The 18,144-nt window shown below is 39.1% G+C and overlaps 1 protein-coding gene across 2 annotated transcripts in view; it reads left to right on the top strand.

Moving 5' to 3' along the window:
• The window catches only part of SYT1 (synaptotagmin 1), a 525,751-nt gene that overhangs the window by 496,181 nt on the left and 11,426 nt on the right, over positions 1–18,144 (top strand). The window lies entirely within an intron of this gene.

Raw genomic sequence — 18,144 nt, forward strand, 5'->3', positions numbered from 1 at the left:
AAATCAGTACTTGGAGAGAGAATGTGACCCATAGAAAGAAGGAAGTTGAATTCATTTGGAAAAGACAATTCCAAATGCACTTGATACCCTTTCTTAATAAGTCTTAATAATCTACCTTGACTTCCTTCTCCTTCCCCCTACACCCTCTCCTGCAAGTCCATTGGTCAGAGGAGGTCAGGGAGGGTCACACTCACTGGATCTGAAGCTACAATGCAAAAGTTTCAAGATAATGGGGTTCTAGTGCATTGAAGAGCACAGACTCTAGTATTAGTGATCATCTTGCCAGATGTGGAAGGGTGCTCTACTAGATACATGGAAGGAACTTCATAAATTTTAGTTGAATCTGAATCAGAGCACCTCAGTTTTTTTTAATGAAACATTTCAGACCTTATAAGTATAATATAATGAATATTCATGAGTAAGCATAATATAATGAATACACAAAAGAATCAAAACAATATATATAATCAAAATCTTGTGTGCCCTTCCCTATCATGTTATGTGATTCCCAAGCCTATTTTCATGTTTTATGTTCATCATTCCTATGTTTGCTTTTAGTACATACATTTTGGGTTTCATTTTCAGTTATATAAATGGTATTACACTCTTTATGTGTTTACAAACTTTATATAAATAATATATTATGTATCTTTATGCAACTAGTCTCTCCATATTATATTCTTGAGATGTATCCATGTTGATTAACGTAACCTTGTTACTTTTTAATTGCTGTACAGCATTCCATGGTAGGAATATACCCCAGTTGATGTTTACAGCTTTCTGTTGATGGATATTTGGGTTGTTTCCAATTTCTTGCTGTCATAAACAATGCAACAAGGAGCATTCCTATACATATCTCTTTATGCAAATGTGGAAGAGTATTTCCAGGATACTTACATGAGCATGAGATTGCTGGGATATAGGGAATGCACATCTTCAGCTTTTCGGGACATTCCCTAATAAATACCCCAGGAGAATATGAGTGTTCCTATTGCTCACGTCCTTGTCAACATTGATGTTAATTTAAATATTTAGCCCTTTTTAACAGGTGTATTTTTCCCTAAAAATCCTGCAGAGGGCAGCATATCCCGGTATTACTTCTCAGGACGCATTCCAGTTTATGGGTCCCTTCTTTCTTTACTCCTTGAAATCCCTTGCCCTACTCCTCAACCCACTCTTACCTCAGTCAACCCCCCGGCAGTATTTCACAAGGACAGACAAATGTAACACTATTTGAAAGCTGAAAGCTCCCTCCCGCTTTTGTCTTCATATTGCCGGCACATTTCTGTCTCCTGACAGGATGGGAGGGAGAGACAAGTCAGTCTTGATTTAAAATACTTTTTCCAGGGGTCCCTGGGTGGCTCAGTTGGTTGAACATCCGACCCTTGATTTGGGCTCAGGTCATGATCTCAGGGTCATATGATGGAACCCCCGTACAGGCTCAGCAGGGAATCTATTTCTCTCCCTGTCCCTTTGCCCCTCCCCCTGCTTGCGCACATTCTCTCCCTCCCTCCCCCCCCAAATAAATAAATGAATGTTTAAAAAAATACTTTTTCCAGTTCAAAGTAGCATAAGAGAGGATGTGAGTAGACAACAAAGTCTTCCACCATTCTGAAGCCCTGGTATGTAACCTAATTAGGAGGCATTGCACACAGTCCAAAAGTGTTTATGTAAATTGGAGAAATACGGAGAAGTAGGGGAAGTTATTGTAAAGCAGAGGATACTTTGTTTTTCTTCTGGAAATAAGATATTTACCCCTTTGCCTTCTTAGTTACACTGTTCCTGGCTCCCTAAGGAAGAAAAACAGTGTTCAGTTTCTCAACACCTCCTCAAATTTCTTTTTTTATTTTTTTAAAGATTTTATTTATTTGACAGAGAAAGACAGCGAGAGCGGGAACACAAGCAGGGGGAGTGGGAGAGGGAGAAGCAGGCCCCCCACTGAGGAGGGAGCCTGATGTGGGACTCGATCCCAGGACCCCAGGACTATGACCTGAGCCAAAGGCAGACACTTAAAAACTGAGCCACCCAGGCGCCCCTTGAATTTCTCTTTTTGTACTGAGTTGAAGTCCTGCCCCAACCAGAGTTCCATGGTGGGAATGCAGCCTTCAAAGGTGCATTCCTTTCAACAAAGCAGATGTGAAATTGAGCTTTGCTGAAGGATTTAAAATGGCTGCTTTAGGAATTTACTGTTAGTTCTTTCAAAGTGGCCCTACAACCACCACTCTGCTAGGAGTACTTTTTCCTTCCTGAAACTAGGTTTTAAGATTTCAATACTTTAAAATGAATGAATGAATGAATGAATGAATGAATGAAATAAAATTTTATTGCTGTCCTTGAAGCAGAAAGTAGACAAATAAATATGATTTGCTTTTGGATCGGTTACTTTCTTGAGTTATTAAATCTTTTCCCCTTCCAATATCATAGATCAAAAACTTTCTCCAAATGGAATCTGTCAAATACTCTTTCAGCAAGACTTTTTTATTTTTATTTATTTTTTTAAGTAAGCTCTACATCCAATGTGGGGCCTTAACTCACGACCCCAAGATCAAGAGTCTCCTGCTCTACTAAGCCAGCCAAGCAAATGAAAATACATTTCAGTGGAAATGCAGGGGTAAAGCCTGTTTTTTAAAACAAAATCAGGTTTCTGGGGCACGTGGGTGGCTCAGTCAGTTAAGCAACAGACTCTCGATTTCAGCTCAGGTCAGGATCTCAGGGTCAAGATTGAGCCCTGCCTCGAGCTTAAGGCGTGGAGCCTGCTTAAGATTCTTTCTCCCTCCCCACCTGCCCACCCCCTGCTCATGCATGCACACATGCGTGCACACACACTCTCTCTCTAAAAAAAATAAAGAAAATCAGGTTTCTCTAATACAAAATGTCTTAGAGTCATTTATATGCTGATGTGTATTATAAATCTCTAAGGCAAGACTTTTAGAGATTCTGTGTTTCTAAGTGATTTGAGCATAGTTCCCTTTCTCATGAAACACCTGACAGGATTAGAGTTCAAAACACACTTTGGAAACTGCTAAAATAGGTATTCTAAGGTTGGCTACACCCTAATCATTAAGCCCCCAAATCCACAAGACCCATTTATTTGGCATCCTTGACTATAGTTCTTTCATGATAGAATACCTGTCTCGACATGTTGGTTGGTATATGCATTGCTCCTGTTCTGACTGTGACTGTGGACATATTTAAGCCAGCCTAATATTTGCTCCCTTGTCTGCGACATTTTTTCTGCTTCAATGCCTCAAGAATGTCTGTCTTCTTGAATTTCAATTATTCAATTGGGAATATGTTTGTAGTATTGAGCATTCTGTTATTAATATTTCCCAGAACATGGTATACCATTTCAATCTATAGATATGGTTACTCTTTGTCTCTAGTGAAGTTCCTTTGTATGATATTTGTGAATATGTTTCCTGTTTTGTGTATTGGATCCTCTTCTTCAGGGACATCAGTTTTACTGATGTCAAGTGCTTTGGAACTCAAATCTGTTATCTTCTAATTCTTTCACTCCCCTTGTGTCTATAAGCCTTTCTCCTAGCTCAATAATTTTATTTGCGGCCATGTTTATTTTGTTCCTTGCTATGTCACCTTATTTATTTGCTCTATAATATTGTTTTTGTTCTCAACTTCCTTAATTCTGAAACCTTCTTGTTCTATCATCTCATCTTTGAGCTCATATTTTTCTGAGTTCATGTTCTCATTAACTTGATTCATAGTACAAAGCACTTCTGAGGAATTTTGTTTTGTTTTCTGGATTATGTTTTCTTTAAGAGTGGGGGTTTTATCATTCTTTTGCAGGCTATGTTCCTCTCTTTTAAGGGTTGATTGGTTTTGTTTGCTTTTATTTGGGAGTGTTGCCTTAGCATATTTGGATATTTGCCCCTGCCTCCCCCCACCCCATCTTGTTCATACCTGAATAGCTCTATCCAGATCTTCTCTTTGTTCTGATCTGCGGTAGATGACTTCTCCTTGGCTCCATTTTCACGGACTCAAACTTGTTTTCCCCCTGAGCTATGGTTGAGTACATATACAAATACCGCCTATCTTACTGTAGATTGATGGAGGGGGTAAAGAAGGGAAGGGGAAAGCTCTGTGGAAGCTACGTGACATCTGTCTGATGTAGAACTCCTGGGCACTGCTCTCTCCTCTGGGATTTGTAGGTGTTAACCCCTCCCTCTAATCAGGACTCATACCTACCATGAAAGGGGGTTTTTTGGCGGGGGTTCTAATCATTCAACCAATTTTTATTGAGTACCTATTCTCTGTTAGGTACTATTCTAATCAAGACACTGGAAATACAGCTGTGTGAATAAATGAGACAAAAAAAAATACCCTTTCTCATGAGTTTATATTCATTGTGGTGTCTTTACTGGTACAATGTAGTATCAGAAAGAAGCAGCCCACTTCTGCCTAATAGCCATTCCAACCGCTCCTCAGTCAAAAGAGAGGAGAAAAATAAAGAGAGTCATTCACTTCAATTTGGTCTCGATTTGAGGGCAATAGTGAAGTCTTAAGATTCATCAATTCAGCAGTAAAGCTTCAGAGGGCCAGGGAGGAAGTCAGGTTTAGGAGCTGCACTCTGTCACTCCAGAATCTTCTTTCCTTGGCCAGCATTTTGCATGTGTACGTGTAAGTGCTCATGTTTTGTTTGAGTGTCCATAATATTAAGTTGCACTTCTTGCCTTATTTGGTGGCTGATTTCTTACTGGGGAGGAGGAAGCTAGTGTTTCTTGTTGTTGGCATTCACTTTTTTAGTTGTAACAGAGAAGAAGATTATATGAATCTGTTTTCACTCTATTGCCTTCAGCTAAAGGCCTCAACTAGTTCTTTTAACTCTAATTGAATGTCCTACCTATGGTCTGCAAATATAAGCTTGCCATGAATTGCTCCTTAGGAATTAATCAAATAGTTTAACATGCAAACAAAGAAGCATAAAGCTGAAGTGGTTTGCTTGGGTTGTGTGCCAGCTTCTCTTGGCTAAAAAACATTTCAAGGACTTAAACTCCAGACTACTTCTAAGAAGTCAGTTTGTCTTATCCCTGGACACTGAAAAACGGGTTCCCTCATATCTAGGAAAGAAATTCTTCTGAAGAGTTCCTCAATTTCATGATACCTTATGCTCAGGACTGTTTCTGCACAATCCCACAAGAATCCACTCTCTCTCAAATATGTCAAACACCTATTCAGGCAGTGGCAGGTGGAGACAAGATGTGAGAATCAATGCGGGTCCCCAGACTTCTTCCAAGATATGGGCTTCTGGGTCAGCATTAGAAATACCACGCTCCTAGATCTATCTAACTAAAGAGTAACCAAACACTTGTGTCTTTTCTTATGTACAGTAAAAGACCGAGCATTACCTACAAATGCCTCCCAAATAGATGATACTTAATTTAGATTATGACAAGGATATTTGATAAATACTGTACTTATAAAGGAATTTTAATGGCACTAGATTGCATCTTCTTGTGTTACTACCATGCTTCTAATGTAATTTCCCCCATCCAGAATTGTAATCCTTAGCCAGTTGCCTTGAAAGCTGGTTACCGTGGTGATGATTATCAGTATTATGATGACCTATTTAGAGGAATTTCCGCAGTGCCAGAAAACAAATAACCATTGAGAAAGCCTGAGAAATGAATGATGCTCTTTCCCTGAAAGTACCTTTACAGACAATTGCCATAGATGCAGTGTGTGTGCACGCGTGCGTGTATGTGCGTATGGTGTAGATTTGTTCATAATTAGCATCTGCAAAGGTTTTTGTGAAAGGATGGTTGTCCTTAAGCACTCCAAGAGTAAAAATGGTAGTACGATTCTTCTTCCTACAATCTGAAATGCATGGCCATGGTTGTATTAATTTCTCAGTAGTGTTAACAGACTTTCCATTTGCACAGTTTCTTTTTCTTGGTCAGCCTGTTTTTTTGAGGATTGTCTAGGGGTGCTGGAGTTTGGCTGACAGGCAGTTGGTGCAGATGGATTTTTACAAACCAGCTGATTGGCCATTAATAGTTCCTAAATAAACTGCGACTATTTGATAGCTATTTTGATTTCCTCACATTTCCTTTATGCCACAAAGTCTACACTGTGACCTCTATTTGGTCTCCCATCTCCCATTTTCCTGTGAAACTTGTGTTTGTGATTGTATGCTGATCTGGGTTTTAAAGTGTTTAAGTTTAAACGTTTCTCATTAATCATTGTGCTGTCCATTGATGCTTCAGTGGTTGTCTTTTTTGGTTTTGTTTTTTAGAGAAATTTTTGGTACTGATTTACACCTGTAAAAATTCCAATGATAAATATTAAACTCTTATTATGATCAAAGAATCAGCAAAAAAAACAAAAGCCAAGCATTACCCAAAACAGGACAACCAGACCTAATTTCCTCCTTCTAACCCACCAAAATTGTTTTCTGTCATTTTCATGCTTGTCCTTAGGTTTTCAAGTGAACTCCTTTATCTACTCTCATCTCTCATTCATTGTAACTTCCTTCAAGGTAATAGCAAGGTGTCCATATTTTCTACCATGTTCTCATATCATTCAGCAAAGTGCTAGCATATAATGAAAATTCAACAAACTTGACTCTTCATGTAATTCACCCTCCAAGAACTTCTAAAACCTCTTCAGCCATGCTTTCCAACTCAGTGTTCATCTGTTCATGTTCACAATGGCCTTCCAGCAAAATTATGTCGGAATCTCTTTCTTTAAAACCATATACAGTGAGTCTGTTTTTCACACAGCATCTTGAGTCAAGGTCAGTTAACTCATTTGGGCTCTATTTTCAATTTCAGTACCACAGACCTCTCCTTATGTCTGAAATCACATTGCTCTGAACTGAGGGCAAATATCAAACTCATATGAGTTACCTCACTAAATTCTTTATACTGGTCTGACTGCCATATTGAAAATGCCATTGTAAGAAAATTTGCTTTCATTTGACTAAATATGTTATATTTATGCTGGATATGTATTTCTCTTTCAACATTTTTGAGAGGAAATCACACTGATCTTTTAATTAATTTCTAGCCCAATCTCAACTTCAAAGAATCTAGCACAACATATCCAAATTGATCTTGCAAAATGTTGACTTCTCTCCATCTAACAGAAGTGTGCAGAAAAGGCATTAATATTGCTTACTGGCATATGGCCTTGGACTCGTATATACCATTTCCTGAAAGAGGTACTGAAAACAGAGGGCTTTTTAACTCATTTAATTCAGAGCCCATAAATGGTAGCTTCTCTTAGAACATAACATCTGCCCTCTTATTCATTTATTCAAGAAGATATTTAACTGTCCCTTTAAAATGGCCTTCAGATTAAATCACAAGTTGTGAGTTGTTTGAAGTATATCCACATCTAGCACTGCTTGGTAAGAATTAACTCTCTTGAAACTAGACTGAGAATCTTAAATCATTCAGGATATTTCCAACAAGATTCAAAGTCAGACCTCTGACTCTGTACAACAGTTCCACTAAATTAATTCACTCTGCATTTGTTGGATGGATTTTTCAAGGCAAATCATGAGCTTTCTTTAGAATATTCCTCTATGTCTAATCTTCACCCCTAGAGAAGACAGTGCTTAGAATTTAGTACTAGCAACCCTTCCCACCCTGGAGCTAAACTGGGAAGAATGAGAACAGAATGTTCTAACCTCATCCATACCACAGGCGGTTATTCAAGGAAAAAAACATATTTCACAGCCTTTTGCTAGATAAATTTGCTTTACAAATAGGGCACAATCTTCTGAAGACTGATGTGGAATAGCTTTTCTCCAAAAAGTTTCCATGGCTTTACTCCCTCTGCTCTAAGAAAACTCATGTCTTTAACTGCTAGCAATCCATTGCAAATCATTTTATTAACTAACTATAATTATTCCAGCTGGTAATTTTTGTCAAGGTCTATTCAGTCTAGAGCAGTACCTGGTAGAGTGTTTCTTATGAGAAACTCAGGGGAAAAGGTTTGGGGTAAATTAGCCGTTTTCACCAAGTCCCATTTACCACCCTTTAGCGGATTATAGAGATCATTTTTGAGGATTATAAAAGGAGAAGCTGCTTTAAAGTGGAGAATCAAAGTGTTTCCAGAAAAAGGGGTATTAGAGCTGAGCTTCATTAAAGAGGTGTTAAGTAAGGGCATGAAGAGGAAGAGGCCTTCCAGGCATGAAGCCCCAAGAGGGGAGAGCACACTGCATATCCAATGAGCTGAAAGGGCAGGGTGGCTGGAGCAGAAGCAGCATGGGGGAGTATCCTGAGAGATGAAACTGGAGAGGTAGGTATGAAACACATCATTCAGGGTCTAGTACTCTAGTTAAGAAACAGAAACATTTAAATCACAGTATAATTACTGGATTAGAAACAATCTAAGGAGTTATATCATGTTTTAATCATCCCTCCTTGAAAAATGTATATAGTCTAACACTGATAAAGTTTATGAATGTTGAATTAGGATGAATGTTCCAAGCCATAGGACTTCTATGACAACTAATATTAATTGTGTGATCATGACCCAATTAGACTCAGGTTCTTTAGCTGTAAAGTGGAGATAATATGCCTACCTCTCAGGGTGACCATGAAGAATAAATGAGATAAACTAAAGACAGTAAACAGTACAGTGCCTGCTAAGAGCTATTTAAAAAATGGAAAGAATATGCAGTACAGAACAAACAAACAACAACAAAAAACAGAAGCAGAATCATAAATACAGAGAACAAACTGATGGTTGCCAGAGCAGAGGGGGTTGGGGGATGGGTGAAATAGCTGAAGGGGATTAAGAGGTACAAGATTTGGGGCACCTGGCTGTCTCAGTTAGTGGAACATATGACTCTTGATCTCAGGATCATGAGTTCAAGTCCGACATTGGGTATAGAGATTACTTAAAAAAAAAAAAAAAAAAGTACAAGCTTCCAGTTATAAAATAAGTCAGAGGGATAAAAAGTACAGCACAGGGAATATAGTCAATAATATTGTAATAATGTTGTATGGTGACAAATAGTAACTACACTTACTGTGGTGAACATTACATAATATATAGAATTGTCAAATCTTTATATTGTACACCTGAAACTAATATAATATGTGTACCAACTATACTTCAATTTAAAAAAAGAATGTGCAGTGCAGCCCTGCGATGTGGATAAGGGACCCTGCGCTAGAGCCCAGAGTTTGGAGGGCCCCACTCTGGTCCTCCCCTAGCTACACTTCCAAGGGATGAGGAGTCCACAAGAGCAACAGAACTTACTCATCTAGAGGCTGCACCTAACTCTCCATTCTAGACCAGGCTCTGAGTACCTGAGACCCAAAGTTCCCTGTCAAAATGACCCCAAGTTGATTCATGTAAGACTTTTTCCCCAAGTCTGAGCACCTGAAGGCTGGTCATACCCCATAGCTGAAGGGTGGTTAAGAAGCAGGTTTTGGGGACTGGTGGATAGAACTTGGCCATGTGGACTGGGCATCCCCATATGCATATGTGAAATGCACATCAGAGCTGAAGAACAGGGGTCGGGGGAGCCTGGGAGCACAACTCTCCCACACTGCCAGCTTCCAAGGCTGAACTCCCAAGGAGTCTGAGAGTTCTCAATTTAAAGCTGGGTTTCCTGGTCGCTATGAATGTGTATCTGTTAAAATATGAGAATAGAAAACTCATATATATGTGCATATATAACTCTTAACAATTTAGACATACTGTATATGGACTTTCATTTGTAGTCTTAACCTGGGCACTGCAAAATGTGACAGGCAAGCCTAATCCTATAATTTATAAAATCCTGCATATCACACAAAATTCCATTTCATTTAAACCATCTTAAAATGTATGCATTGCCTATTTATGAAAATCACATTAGGTTAACCATGAAATTCCATTATGCACAGAAAGACTGGAAAAGGCCCGAGGAAAAAACAAGTTCAAAGAAAGACAATCCATTTTTGGAGTGTCCATCTCAGTGACCTCTTTCTCACTCTACATAAGCATTAACACTATGCAAATACCATTGTATTTACATTTTATGAAATTGCACATCTATATATGGAGGTGAAAGGATAACAAGGCATGGGAGCTGATGATTTTTTAGTATTAACAAAAGGTCAGTTCTCTCTTTGTGACATGTGTTTGGACTCCTTAACGGTACAGCCTTGAATTCAAACTAAGCATTTCCAACTGAGTGAAGGGTATTTGTCCTCTGTGAAGTCCTCTTACAGTCACTGCTGTGCAAATCATTTAGCAAGAAAACATGCACTGTCTTATGTTATCTTTCCTACCACAGATACGTGGGTTGGTTCAAACCTAATTCAGAAATGTCTGTCTTCTCTTCCCAACCCAACTGTATGCTCTTTAAAGAACAAACTGGCTTCTATAGTTTTCTGTATCCCCTCACTCTCTTCCCTAAGAATTGCTCAATAGATATGTATACTTTGCTGATTCATTCAGGCATTTAGCAAATATTTACTGGATCCCTATCATGTGTCGGGCTCTGTGTCAAGCATGGGGACAGGATGGAACAGGACGCTGGTTGGAAGATAAATACCTGGCACATAATAGGCCCTCTGTAAGTGAGTAACTGAATGATTGAATGAATGAATGAATGAGTGGATTCTGTACCCCAGAGCTAAGGAATAATACCAAGAAAAATGGAATAACCACTTAAGTTACCTTAGGCCAAAAGTCTTCAAGGTGGAAGGTGTCAGCCTACAGAGTATCTGTGATTCAAGAAAATGGAAAATTGGGAAAAACAAGACCAGCCCTCCTCTTTGTATATCTGGGCCATCTCTGTAGCAATGTGGTGTGGGCCTCTGAAATCCTGCAAAGACTTAAGCCATTTCACAGCAACCAAATCTTCTATGTAGAGAATTTGGCCGACTCTAACACCCCAACTCTCACTCTTCCCAGATTTAGGGAGGAAGTATTTTAGGTGATGTCAATGTCAAAGACATCGGTGTACACAACAACATTATTGTGAGTTTTTACTGAGACTTGAAATACTGATATGTGGTGACTGACTTTAATCACAAATTTGCTTCATAAAAAGCAGTAAAATCACCACAGAATTATATTACTTCATGTCATTTTCCTACACGCAGTGTAATATTGAAGTCATAGCTTATTTTTATTCTCTTTACAATATTGTAAGAAAACCAGATTACCAAGGTAGAAGTGGATCTCTCCTGCAAAGCTCCTTATCTTCTTGACGTGCAGAGCACCAGCTGATCTCAAACAGTGTCACAGCTTTATGAAAGAGACCCATATTTGGCCATCAACAAACCAAAATGAAATCTCGCTCTTGAAGGATAAGCGAAATCAACATTCAAATAAAGAAATTTAATAACAAGCCAACCGGGGTGCTCAGTTTTTTTTTTTTTTTTGAAAGGACATGCATTATTCATACTATAAAATCTCAAACCAAAGGTGGGAAGTATGAGTTACCAACAATATTATGATTCTTAAAATCATTATCTCTTTTTCTAAAGGGAAAATGAAAGCTGCTTCATTAATCCTCTCTAGGGCCACAGGCTCAACAATTTCACTTAAACCCAGGAAGGAGGAGAGCAAAAGGAAAGAAACCCTCCTCTGAAAATATTAATGTATTTTCTTTTTCAAGCAGAGAAAGAAGCACTGAGACATTTCCAGCTAAGATGCTTAGGGGCCATTCCCCCTCTCCCTAGGAAAGACACCCAGACACTTGACAAGTTCTAGAAACAGTCAAAATGAAGACTGGGAGAGAGATTCCTTCACTCCATCTGGAAACATTTCCAAATCACTCCCTCAATTATTGTAAGGCAGTCTCAGTCCATAAACTTTCTAATGCTTAGACAGCATAATGTTTAGAAGACACACAGACATTTTAAAGCAAGTATGCGCAAGAGATAGGGAGTTAATGTGAGTAAAATTGATTCTGGCCAAACCAACCTGAGAGCTAAGTGAGCCTGAGGTCACCCCACTGCAGAGCACTAACTCTATTTAGTCATATTATGTGTAAGAGCACCCCTATTCTTACATTGTTTGCATTTTCACCACATGTTGAATTGCCGGGAAACTACCTCTCTGTGGAGAAGGAGTAGCAACCATTTGTCATATTCCATGTGCTTAAAAGTCCTCACACTGTTACCTCACAATGCCACCAATGCTGTCTCATCGAGTACAAATGTCTAATACTACTGTAAAAAAAAAAAAAAAAAAGACGACGAAGAGGAAGAAATATCTCACTAGTGACCTTTCATCTGGCATAAATAAGAGGTTAAGCCCAAATCTCCAGAAAAGACAAAAAAGTCAAGTCAAATTTACCGTTTGCAATTTTGTTTGCTTTACTGAATCCTTTGACTGTTTTTGGTTATTCAGTTCATACAAACAGTTTATACTTGGTCATTCCACCAAACTCTTTGTAGTCATCCAGAAAGAATCAACCATAATTACTATTGCTCCTGCTCTCATATGTTTGCCCTTCCTGAAAGATTTTCCAAAGTATAGGGAAAACAAGGATGAATTATAGATGAAGAATTTCACCTTAAAAACCAAAGAAAAAGACGAGTTTTGCAAGATGACCGGCTCCTTCTTCTACCAAGTGCGGCGCTCAGACCATCACTCCGCTCTTGCACGTGCCCAGAAACACACCGCCTCAGTGAGAGTATTCCTTGATGTGTCCTCATTCCCCAGTTCTGGGACATACATGCCTACGTTTTTAATCAAGAGGCTGGCAGTCATGTACGATCCATTTGGCAATGTTAGAAATGATTGTTGGAATTCAGTGGCTTCCTCCACCACGACCAAAAATGTTTTCCATTTAATTCACAATAATAGCATTTTGCATTTATGTTTTTGTCTCCTCAAAGCACTTTGCCACCATTAATGAACTAAATCAGCCCTTGCTATTTTATGGTCTGTCTCATTAAAATGAAGTCGATTTCCTCTGTGGCAGTCACTTATCTAATGTTGTTTTCTTCTAGCAAACACTGCACTTAACGAATGTAAATTCATTTTTAAATTGTGTGCTCATACAGAAAATTTTCCTGGAATATATTTTTAATGCTACATCCTTATATAATATTACAGGGAGCATTTTAAACTCTAAGACACATAAGCTTCTCAGTGTAGTCTTCTCTAAGTACTGGCAAATTATTTATGAAAACCCCCTCAAGTAACTGCCACTGATGGAAATTGCTCTGTGGGCCCTATTACTATTTAATTATTTGTATACTATTAAATGATTGGCTTACTGATAAAATAGGCTTACTCAATAAGCACACAAGAAAAAGCTGCAGTTGGCAAAGAAACTCTGATTCCTAATTCTGTATGGTTTAACTCTGCTGTCTCTGCCATTGCTGGATCACGTGTATAAGGGCCTGATGGCTCATTCCTAGGAATTTGATCTCAAGTGGGAAGGAAGTGTCTTTCTGCAAAGAAGTGCATGCACACTTCCAAGTTTAGACAGAGATAGGATCCTAGAGAAGAGACACTAGGTTGAAAACTCTACAAACATTGGTCGGTTGCCTCCCAACTTCTACTTCCCACTCTTTTGGTAAGAGCCTTCAAATTCCTGTTTGAGGAACCACCAAATTCTTCTATTCTTAGCATTGTGCTTAGAATAGAGTTGAGCCTACCCCCAACTCCCAAGATAGGACTCCTGGTCCTCCTGATTGGTTTAGGGATGTATACATGACCCAGGACTAAGCCAACATAGCCCATCACACTCTCTCCACCACAAGGATTAACAGAGTAAACATTTCACCACTGTTAGTTGAGTAAGAGTGAGGTGGGACTTTTCCTGAGAATTCTGATGTAGACTCTCTTTTCCCTGGGGGGGTAGAGTGTGATGATATGAGACTTGTAGCTAGTAGAGTCATTTACATCCTTACAAAAAGAGTCCAGGATGTCTTGGGGAGCCCACCATGTGGAATCTGAGGATAACTCCACAGAAAACAGAGTAGTGATACAGACAAACCTGGGACCTAGCTGGTATTGATGAACCTGTGCTACACAGGGAACAGGCTGAAGTGCTGTAACAAAAAGACTCCAAAAATACAGTGGCTCAAAAAGACAGAATTTTTGTTTGAAATTCTTTATCTTCCACATGGGCACATGTGGGTTAGTGGACAACATTGGTAGGTGGTTTGGCACGGTGGTTCATTTAGGAACCCAGGATCCTCCTATCTTGTGCCGGCCCCCTAGAGGATTGTTTTCACATTACAAGGTAAAAGCTGATTCACTGCCCTCCTATCATATCCATGTCTCAATTGCAAGAAAAAGAAAGAATGGAGGGCATGAAGTGTATATTAAGGCACTGTTTATCAGTTTTAGCTCTGCTGATATTTTGGGCCTGATAATTCTTTACTGGTGAGGGCTGTCCTATGCACTGTAAGATGTTTAACAAAATCCCTGGCCTCTGCCCACTCAATGCCCATTATCACCTCCCCTCCAAATTATGACAATCAAAAATGTCTCCAGACATTGCCAGATGTCTGAGAGATAAAACAGCCCCCAATTGAGGACTGCTGTTTCAGGTTATGGTGGGGAGTTCCCACTCCCCACTTCCATTCACTTCCAATGGCCAGAGGTTAGTCATCTGGCCATACTAAGTTGCAAGACAGACTGGGAGAAATATTTCCAGCTGGGCGAACTGGCGCCCAGGTAAAACTTCAGGAGTTCTATTGCTAAAAAGTAGGGGGAATTGGATTTCAGAGGACAATTAACAATCATTGCCACCCACCCCTACTTCTGGACTTTTCCATCACGTAAGTCAGTAAGTTACCTTTACAATCTACACCGTTTTGAAATGGGTCTTAAGTCACTTGAAATTCAGAACCCTAACTGATACAAGTATTACTTTCCTTGTCCAACACTAGAAGTTGAAATTTGGTGAGCATTATCCAAAGAAAAAAGGATAAAAGGAATAAAGCCCGTAGTTACTCAGAAGCTGGGTACTGGCTCAGAGGGATTGAACAAAACAGCTGAAATGAGGCTATTTCTTATCAAGAGAAGTCTCTAGCTGAAATGGAAAGGCCATGGTCACAAGGGCCCACGGCCACTGTGGTAGTTAGGAAAGAAGACAGTATAATTACACCAAATTGTCCAAAATGAAAACTGCAGGCATGTTGCATTATCCGGCTTTGAACTGCTGCTCTCTCGTTCTCATTGTAAATACAAAAAGCCTTCAGTGGCTCTTTGATATCTCACACAAAAGGATCATTGCTCACAGCCCAGCTGTTTTGCAATTATATTTCCATGAAGTTGGCATAATTTGACATTAGGAGTGCCTAAGGGAAGCAGGGGGTGACAATGTGCCAGGGTGTTAAAGTGGAGTATGGAATAGTAATGGAAGAAGCTCCCGTGTCACAAGTCTCCCCAAAGTTCATCTTGAAGCCAACAGCTCTGAATTCAAGACACATTTTCCCATAGGAATATGGTTTTTATGTCATTCGCTTACCACAAAAGTTCTCCAATACCAGAAAAGAAAGAGATATGTACTTTGCAAAACTACAAAAGAAAATGCTGCAGGGCAAAGAAAGGTCTGTCTGAAGGTTCTGACTGAGAAAATCATCAGTAAAATCTTCAGGGAAGAGGTGACTTTTAAACCAAACTTAAGATGGGAAAAGAAAGAAAGGGCATTTCAGGCTAAAGGACAGTCAGTCCAAAGACATGGCATTTTAAATTCTCTGTGAGGAATAGCGAGTATTGACCATGAGTAGAGCACAGAGTTGTGGAAAATGCTAAGTTAGGATGGGACTGTGAAGGTCATGATAGAGTTTGGATTTTTTTAGTTGGCAAGCCACTAAAGACTTTTAACATGGGAATGGTGTAATCAAATATAGTTTTAACAATTATAGGAATAGTGTGGAATTGAGGGCGAGATCACAAGAGAGATTGGACTTCTGATCTTGAGATGTGACAACAAGTTAGAAAGAGGGAAACAGCCAGAGAGACAATGTGAGGGTAAATTGGCAGGATATGGTGGTTAACTATTCATAGGGAGTAGAGAAGAAGGAATCAGAGACAGCACCAAATTTTCTAACTTTTTGGTCCAGGAGGCTGGAATCCCAGCATAAGAACAGGCTTAAAGAGGAGGTAATGAGCTCAGTAGGTATCTATCTGCAGGATAAGAGAAGCTCTAGATGGTTATGACCTTATAGTACAGCATATAGGCTGCACTTATAAAATTTTCTCATGGTAGAAAGGAGTTGAACAGAAAAATGAAGAAAGGAGGTATAGCTTTCACCTCTCTCCAGCAACCTATAGGTATTACCCCATCCCCAACGACAGCAACAAATCTCAAAGCTGAGGGCTTCCTTTTGCCTATTTCCTCATTTTAAGCAGCATATGGAAAGTAGATGCCCAAGTGTATCAACATTAACTGGCCTCAGTATCTAGAAAGAAAGCTCAATAAATCATAGTTTTGACTCACGCTATCCTAGAGCCTTAGTAAAAAGTTTCCACTTAGAGCTCTCGAGTTTAACTTTTCAGCTCTGTGTAATTTCATCTATTGACTTGAGGAGTAGGGGTAAACTGTACGGGATGCTGAAATTAGTTTCCCATCTCACACCTCAAGACTACCTCATATGGTGGTAATGAAAGAAACTCCCCCTGTCTCTTTCATCTCATACATGATTAAATTCTTCATGAATGAACCAGTTGCTTAGAGTAAGTATGCTTCTTTCCAGAAATAAATCTGGCACTCAGGGCAGCCTGGCTTCCTTCTGCAGCAAGTAGTGCAATGGTGGGCACCGAGTAAGCAAAACTGGGCAAGAGTCTGATACCTAGATGCTGACTTAGATGTCAGCCCTTTCACAAAACTATAATAATAGTTAAGAATTAATAATAATAGGTGCTGGACACATATTTGAAGCATTTTCCACATAGTAACTCAATTTAATCTTCAGAACTCTACGAACTAGGTATCATCATTCTCACCACTTTATGTGGAAGGAAGTAGGACACAAAGAGGTTCAATAACTTGTCCAAGACCACACAGCTAGTAGCAGAGCCAAGATTCCAGTTTGTCTGGCTTCAGAGGTTGTACCTGTAACACTACCCTAAATTGTTTCTCTAACTCATCACAAAGAGCAACAGGTTGTGAGTTGGAAGACCCTGGTTTGAGTTCTTGGGGGAAAAAAAATCAGCCTTTGGGAGCCCTAGTCTCTTCATTGGGTTGGTTGTAAGGGGTAAAGAAGATGATATGATTTCAAAGATATATATAATCTTAAAGTGCTTTACAAATATGAGGGAACATTATTATATTAAACTTTGCAAAGGATCTTACTTTAAAAAATAATTCAAAGCTAACATTTCATTCATTTTCACTAATTTTATCACGGATCCTAAAACATCTGTACCTAACTATTATCTTCTGATTATATGCTCTAAGTTAACCTTTTTTTAATTAAAAAGACTTAAACTTTTTGAAGGTTTTTGCTTTGAAGAACAAAGTAATCACTTTTAGAAGTTTGAAAAAAAACATGAATTTTTCCCAAAAGATCACTTCCCAGACCTATTTAAATTTGAGTCTCATCCTCAAACCTTCCTAGATAAACAACAGAATCCTCTCTTCAACTTGTTATATTAGTTTTCTATCACTGCCATAATAAACTACAACAAACTTCATTTAAAAAAACAACATATGGTTATTATTTTATAATTCTGTAAATTATAGGTCTGACACAGGTCTCACTGGGCTAACAGCAAGGTGTCAGTAGGGTTGCATTCCTTTTTGGAGGCTCCAGGTAAGAATCCATTTCCTTGCCTTTTCCATCTTCTAGAGGCCACCTGCATCCCATGGCTTGTGTCCCCTCCTCTATCTGCAAAGCCAGCAATGTAGTGCACCTCTGACCCTTCTTCTGTTGTCTTTTTGACCACAGCCAGGAAAGGTTCTCTGTTTCTAAGGACTCATGTGATTAGATTGGGCCCTCTTGGATAATCTTCTCATCTCAAGATCCTTAACCTTAATCACATTTGTAAAGTCTGTTATGCCATATAAGGTAAATGTTCCCTGGTTCCAAGGATCGGGATGTGGGCATCTTTTGAAGGAACTATTATTCAGCCTATCATAATGGTGAACTTTAGGAATAAAAAAGCCCCCAGTTTTGTATATTAAAAAGGCTTGTCAACATATAAAAGTTTGAAAGTGATTTCATTACAGTGTCCTGAAAAACCTCTAAGTCATAACAGCTA

Source organism: Halichoerus grypus, chromosome 6 (assembly GCF_964656455.1).
Source record: "Halichoerus grypus chromosome 6, mHalGry1.hap1.1, whole genome shotgun sequence".
NCBI lineage: Eukaryota > Metazoa > Chordata > Mammalia > Carnivora > Phocidae > Halichoerus > Halichoerus grypus.